Raw genomic sequence first — 7,187 nt, forward strand, 5'->3', positions numbered from 1 at the left:
GGGTCGTGGACCGGATTGTAGTTAAACATTCCCGCGGGCCGCAGTTAAGCTGGAAGGAGGGTAGGAAAGGTTGAACTGATTGAATATTTTAGATTGAAATATATTCCAAAATTATCCTTATTAAAACTTAAAACTTAAGAGTACCCTTATCAATGAAGTGAAGAAAGTGATATTTCAATACAAAGTTACCAAACTATCCAAAAAGCCTCAACGTCAGAAAATGGATGAAAATATGAGGAGTTGGTCATAAGGGTGCCGCCACTTGGACTAAAAAACACGCGCTACACGCCATCTTTGCGGGTAACTGATCAAAGTAACCACTATGAGTAAATTACTCGAACAACTAAGACTGAATGTTCCCTCATTCAGACTCAATCTGCCTTCATTCAAAGCGAAACAACATTAGCACAACTGTTTTTCTTTTCTTAAGGAATTTCAATTTTTACTAGCGCATCTGGCGGCGGCTAATCGAAGCATTTAGCTAAACAATTTGAAGCCGCTTCAGGAAATATGTTATTTTTACATGTTTTTTACTTCAACTGGACTGGAAAAGCTTAGTAATTGATAGATGAATATGTAAAGCAAGTTTTTCAGTCATTTACGCATCGAAAATTGATGAAAAATCTGCATAAATTTGAGATTCGGCATGACCATTCCCTCGATAATCAAAAAAGCTTCCACCAGCCGCCGCCAAATGCTCTAGAGAGAATAAAAATTACACTAGCGATTTCGGGAAATGTCCTCCGGCCTTTATAAACTACAATCTATGTCTGCTGTTTCATGCAAATAACTACCAAATTTCTTCGCAGGCCGGACTGAAAGCCTTCGCGGGCCGTATGTTTGACATGTCTGATGTAGACCCTTAAAAGCTTTCTCGACTTATTGTACCACGCAAAAAGATGTTCAGTCCTTGCTGTGCAAGAACAGTATGGATGGAAATTGATCTTACTTCGAAAACTGTCCTTTTAAGCGGAAAAGATTTAAACATAAATACAACTCTCCGAAAGTCTGTGTACAACAAAGGAAACCAGTATAACTGTCATCTTGATGTAAATTGTGCAAAGTATCATTCTTCATTAGACCAAATGTATCATTCATAGATCTGCGAACTAGGAGTGCGTTTTAAAATGTCTTCGCTTCTGTTTGCACTACACTTTCACCAGCGCACCACTATAGATAAGCAAGATGCGTTTTCGCGACACAAGCCACATGAAGATCGCCATGAAGATCTTCACTCGGAGTGGGTGTAAACTGCGACTGGCTGTTTTTTCTCCACTCATTCGCGTTCTCGCTAAAGTGAAATATAATTATTATTTTTACATTTGCGGCTCGGAAGAGGGCACATTAAAACTGACCTCCCGGTGTGCGGTTTGCGGCGGCAAAACCAACAATTATGGTTGGACCCGGCCGGCCCGCCAGTCCAACTTCCACACCGGCTTCTCCGGTTCCTTTTGAGGGAACTGTAGTACACAGAATGATGTGAAAATTTGACAAACGAACCACAGAAGCATTAAAGTTGTGTTGTTTTTTTTCTTCTGTTTGCTCTTTTCCACCCAAAAGCTCAATCACAGCTCGGCTCTAACCGTTAGCGGGGTTCAGTTTTCTCACCATTCAAGCTGCAGGTGAGTAAAAGATCGTAATCAACACGCGAATCAACAAGCGTGTGCGTGTGTATGTGTCCTGTGGCTTAACGCCATTTGGGAAGTAAAGTTATGATCGTTTGAAAATGCGTATATAATACCAAAGAATAATACATCAAACAGAGGACCACGATCTCGATAACGTCACATTGAAAGCGTTTGCTATCGTTCATCTCCAATGAGCCCACCTAACTGCCCAAAAGAGAGCTCATTAAGCGTGTGAACCGCAATGCACCATCGAACATGTCTCGCTAGTATAATAATTGAGCTTTAACATGTTTACATGAACCACCAGACTCCAGAGTCGGCAGCGAACGCAAAATGACCCCGCAAACCAGAAACACAAAACACAACTCAAAACAGCAAAAGAGAACCATTTATGAGTCGCCGGGGTAACAATATACGTCACGTTGTTTTATGGAAACGCTATTTTAACATACCCGCGAGTCAATATGCTTTTTGAATCGCAAACAACTGGGCTGGGATAAGCCCGAGTGTATTTAACGACCATCACCAACACAAATCAATGCTTTCTCTTGCCGGCATTCGCCAGACTTGGGGTCCGGTCACGTTTTGTGCAGTTCACTGCATTCCACTGCAAATGCATCCCGAATGTGGGGATGCCGGCCGGCATGCAAAAGTACTGTGTTCCAGATCTTTTTCCATCTTCCGCACATTACTTATGCGGATTTCGGTCTCAGAGCTGCACGGATTTTGTGTATGTGAGGAATGTGAACACATAAGTTTAGTGCTTTTTTCACATTACACTGGGAGGAGATGATACTGGTCCAGCACATCACTGTCCAGCAAATGTCAGCATAATAATTCAGGTTACTTTTAATCTATTTTTAATGTTCCCGTAGCGCTTGATGCGGGAGGAAAAGGCTTCCTTGTTGCATATTGCTGATGGCAGCTTTTAGACACGCAAATTACGTATACCGATCTCTGAAATGCTGAAATGCAGTCCGATATCCCGGCCAAAGCCTACACGCCATCTTGCCACATCAATTTACGCCTACCAAGCCTCCAATGGCCTTATGGACGGCATAAAAAGACTTTACGAGCTGGGTCGTTTGTTTCCATGCATACATGGTCACCGTAAATCTCGTACAGCTCGTCTTTATAACGGCGCCTCGATTGTCCTTCCACACATACGGGGCCAAGGATCCTTCTGAGCCAAGGATCCTTCCTCTCGAACGGGGCAAAGAGGGTTTCGTTAGATTTGGACAGTGTCCATGTCTCAGAGGCGTATGTGAGTACCGGTACTATATAAGTGCTATATAGTCCCAGATTCATGCGTCGCGATAGGTTCTTCGGGGTGAACTGATTTCTCAAGCTGTAGAATGACAAGTTGGCCAGGCTGTCCGAGGTTCTCTGCCGCCTGCTCGATTCCTCGGTAGACTTCTGCTACATAGGAGAGCCGTAGACCAATGATGTCTATATCATAAGCGTGTATCTGGTTGCCTTATAGAAGCACCTAGGTTGCCTTATAGAACCTGGTTCCCATAGTCTTCACCCTCGAGTCACGGATGCCCCTTCTCTAGCGCCAATTTGAAGAGGATACAGGCAAGCGCTTCCCTCCTGGCGCAGACCTTTGGTGGTATCAAAAGGCCCTGATAGTTTGCCATCCCCCTTTACCTGACGTTGAAGTGACGTTGGTCATGGTCATTCTAACCAGCCGTATCAGTTTGGCGTACAGTTTTATCCTGGCTATGGTATCATATGTGGCTTTGAAGTCAATGAAGAGATGGTATGTGTCGGGTATGTATACAACCATCTTCTCCAAAATCTGCCGCATCGGATCAGTGGTTGATTTTCCGTTCCGGAATCCTCTTTGATAGTTTCCGACTCAGAGAAAATGGTCGTTCAAACCGTAACGGGTCCGGCGAGAGGGGATGTCTGTCACGAAGACTACTCTAACCTGGCCATCGCTGTCGAGCCTGAAGGAGACCAAACAACAGCGGCGTATTCCAAGGTAGGTCGAACCCAGAGCCTGGGTTCCTGCTCATCGCCATTACAGAAGGAAGTTAAACAGTAGTCACGGAAGTGTTCGATATAAGTTGCACTTCATTCAAGGTGACCTCAACAGCCATATCATTTTTCCAGGAAAGTTGATCGGCTGTATTATTCATCATCAACCACTTTAAAGCCAAGAGATGTGCGTCTGCAGAATACGATCTGCTACGTGGCCAATGCAGTCTGTCTCACCCTACATCTAAACTGAACGAATGATACCCATTTTTCGTGGATTCTGTAAATAGAGATCTTTGCAAACAGACGATGATAGCAACATTGACGCGGTAAGCCTCTTTAAACATAAATTTGTCTCAATTCTATTGCTCTCATTGTCACGACATCAATCAAACATCTTCTTCGTCTTTTTTGACACAATAATCGTAGTACCTTAAATAACATGCCTAAGACATTTGTGAGCTTGGCTCTCTGTGTGAGCTTGACCCATAACGAGATATTGAGCCATGCGTATAAGAGCGTTTGATCCGTACAAGTTTTTTTGAGCTTATTTGTACAGCATGTTAAAAAATAGTATTGATAATACCCTGCAATTGAGCATAGAACTGCCTTTTAGATGAACACTACGTCATTTATACGCCTTGTAATGCAGGGGAGGACTAAAATAGAAAACCAAACCACGACGATAATTTAGGCAAACAATTAGCAGCCTCTAAATGAAGTAAGAGTTCACTAAACTTGTGATGCACACTGTAATTAAAAAAAAAAACAACAATAAAAATTCATCACCACGCTTCACATGTTTACAACGGCAGAACGCGATTCTTACTAATGTTTGACCAAATGATTTTAAATCTCCTCATCAAGCTGCCCAATTCCCTTAGCACAGACACACACACACACATCCAGTGGTGAATATTCATTCTACCTGGTATCAGATTTTTTTGCAATTTTGGGTATTCTTGTAGCTGTGGCTATATTTATCACAACACAAACCCACCCATGTTTAAGGCTCCTCCTTGGGTCGTTGATCTTTCTATCTGCCCCTAAAAGTAAAACAAAGAGAATCTGCACTCTCAACAACCACTCACCGGTTGGAGCTCAGTGTCCTTCCCGTCAGCTTCCGCAGCACAGCGCTTCCTCCCATCTGCCCCGCACGGACACTTATCGTCCTGCGCAATCAATCATCGCGGGCTGGCGAGAGATAGTTCCGTTCATCAATCGCGCTCGCGTAGAAACACGAAACCATTTACAGCAATTCGCAAACCCTGACCAGAGTAATCTGGTCCACCCAAAACGCCTGGGTCGTAATTTTATCCCGCGGCATGGATGGGCAAAGGGCGGACTGTCGGCATGGGATTTAACATTCGGCTAAATTCACACACAGCTGAAACAGTCCCCCTCCCCCCCTCCCTAGGATGGACTCCACGAACCTGCCAAGCAGTGGAGCAGAGTGTTGGATTTCGCTTTCCCGCATGCAACGGCGGCCGTACCGGGCCGTAAAAAGGGAATCGATTCTCGTACGTGCTTTAACCGCAAAACCACAGAACGGCGGGAAAGGAAATAAATGTCCGCTTCCTATCCGAATAGTATCGGGTTTGCACTCTGTTTTTTAATGGCAATTTGGTCGGATCCAAAATCCATTTCGAAAAATGTGAAAAGTGCTACAAATTAACCACTTGTTACAGGCAAATCTTCACACGGCGTGATGCCAAAAATCGCTGGGAAATTGGGATGGAGAGAAGCAAAAACAAACAGGAAACGTTTTGCGGAAACTTCCCTTTCCTCGCCGGATGGTAAAAGGTTTTGGTCGGATTTCAGCAGCATTTGTGTAATTTATACGGCAAGTGTGATTTAAATACGTGCTTACAAGGGTTCCCACAAGGGACCGGGACATTATGGAGTCATGAAAGGATACTGCTACAACATTTGCTTACCTTTTAAACGGGCAATGGCATTTGGTTGAATCGCTTCTTCCGCTTCTAAGTTCACAGCTCAATTCATTCACCTCGACTGCTTCAATTGCGGCGGCTCCATGGCTTTCTTTTGCACTGCATCCCAGATTAGAAGCGTCGATCTTCCCAGAACCTGCCGTGCGGCTTCCCATGCCCAGCAAGCGCAGCACATTCGATGCTAATCAAGACGTTGTATTAGCTCGGCCGCAGACCGTGCTTTTGCGCCTGCCCTGACAATGCGCACCAATTATAAGCCCCAAGCTGTGCCTCCCCGGAAAGATGTCCCGGTCCCTTAATAAGGTCAGCCACCGCGGACGGTTCGGGCAAACCGATTCCTGCTACCAGAGGAATCCAAAGAAGCCAACCAGCTCTTCACCCTCTAGAACACAACGGTTGGTGTCGATTGCACCGTACCAATACACACTCACACAAAGACTCTGAAACAATTCACTTGTTCCGCCTGGTTGCACAATTCTCACCCCTTACCAACAGGTCTTTGGCACTGCCGTTCTGGGAGGGTACGGTGCGGAGAGTTCACAAGCGTTTGCGGCGTAGTTTTTTGCAGTGATCCCCGTTTGCGTCTGGCTGTATAGCGACTGACGAAGCACAAACCAATGGGACGGAAGGCAACGTGTAAATCATCCCCCCCCCCCCCTCCCTTCTCTTTACCATTTGCGTTACAGAACTGTCCGAAAGCTTTCGCAGCAGGCTGAAAGACTCTCGCCTACTACTGCCCGGTTGTCACCGAAACATCACGCCAACCGCGCACATGTTAATGATTACGCGTTTACGCGCGGTGACTGTCCCAGCCAGCCAGCAGACACAGCCCGGACAAACCGGCGAACCATATTTCGTAATCAACGGTGGCGGACCATTAGTGCGGCGTGCGGAAAAGCATTTGCTTAGGGTTGTTGCAAAACAGTTTTTGCGAATATGTCACATATTAGTCTATGCGGATGGATGCGACAGGGCTCTTTGCTTGGAACAGGTAATGGCGTGTTCGTGCGTGGGGTACAACTCATCTACCGCCATTGCATTAGGTGACAGACAGCATGAGACGATGCGAAGAGTACGGTAGCGAGCTGGAGCGTTAAATCACTTTAAAGGCGCAGAATGTTGATAGGTGTGCTATTTGTAGCGGATTCTACAACATTAACACGAACTACAAACACTATCTCAGCCGGTCTCTTGGTGCAGTCGTCAACTCGTACAACTTAACAACATGCCCGTCATGGGTTCAAGCTCCAAATATACCTTCCTAGTATACCTAGTATACCGTGCCGCCATACGTAGGATTTTGATGCTATGGGGGATAATCCAATAGTCACTGAAAGCGGCCCTACCCCACAAGTGGTACAGGCGGCCAGGCCTTGACCGACAACAGTTGTTGAGCCCAAAAAAAGACAAAATTACTATTCATCGATCATTGTATAATTAGTTTTTTTGGTCTTAAAATTGTTGCAAAAGTCCTAAAACGATAACAATGCTGTTCAATATGCTTTGATGGCTTTATAGACACAACTTATAGCTACTTACTTATGTTAGTTAACAGAACACATGTTTCTGAATAGTATTTGTGACTTAATGTTTGAACTTAATCTCTTTGGGAAGCGATAATTCA

The sequence above is a fragment of the Anopheles merus genome, chromosome 2R, assembly GCF_017562075.2.
Source record: "Anopheles merus strain MAF chromosome 2R, AmerM5.1, whole genome shotgun sequence".
NCBI lineage: Eukaryota > Metazoa > Arthropoda > Insecta > Diptera > Culicidae > Anopheles > Anopheles merus.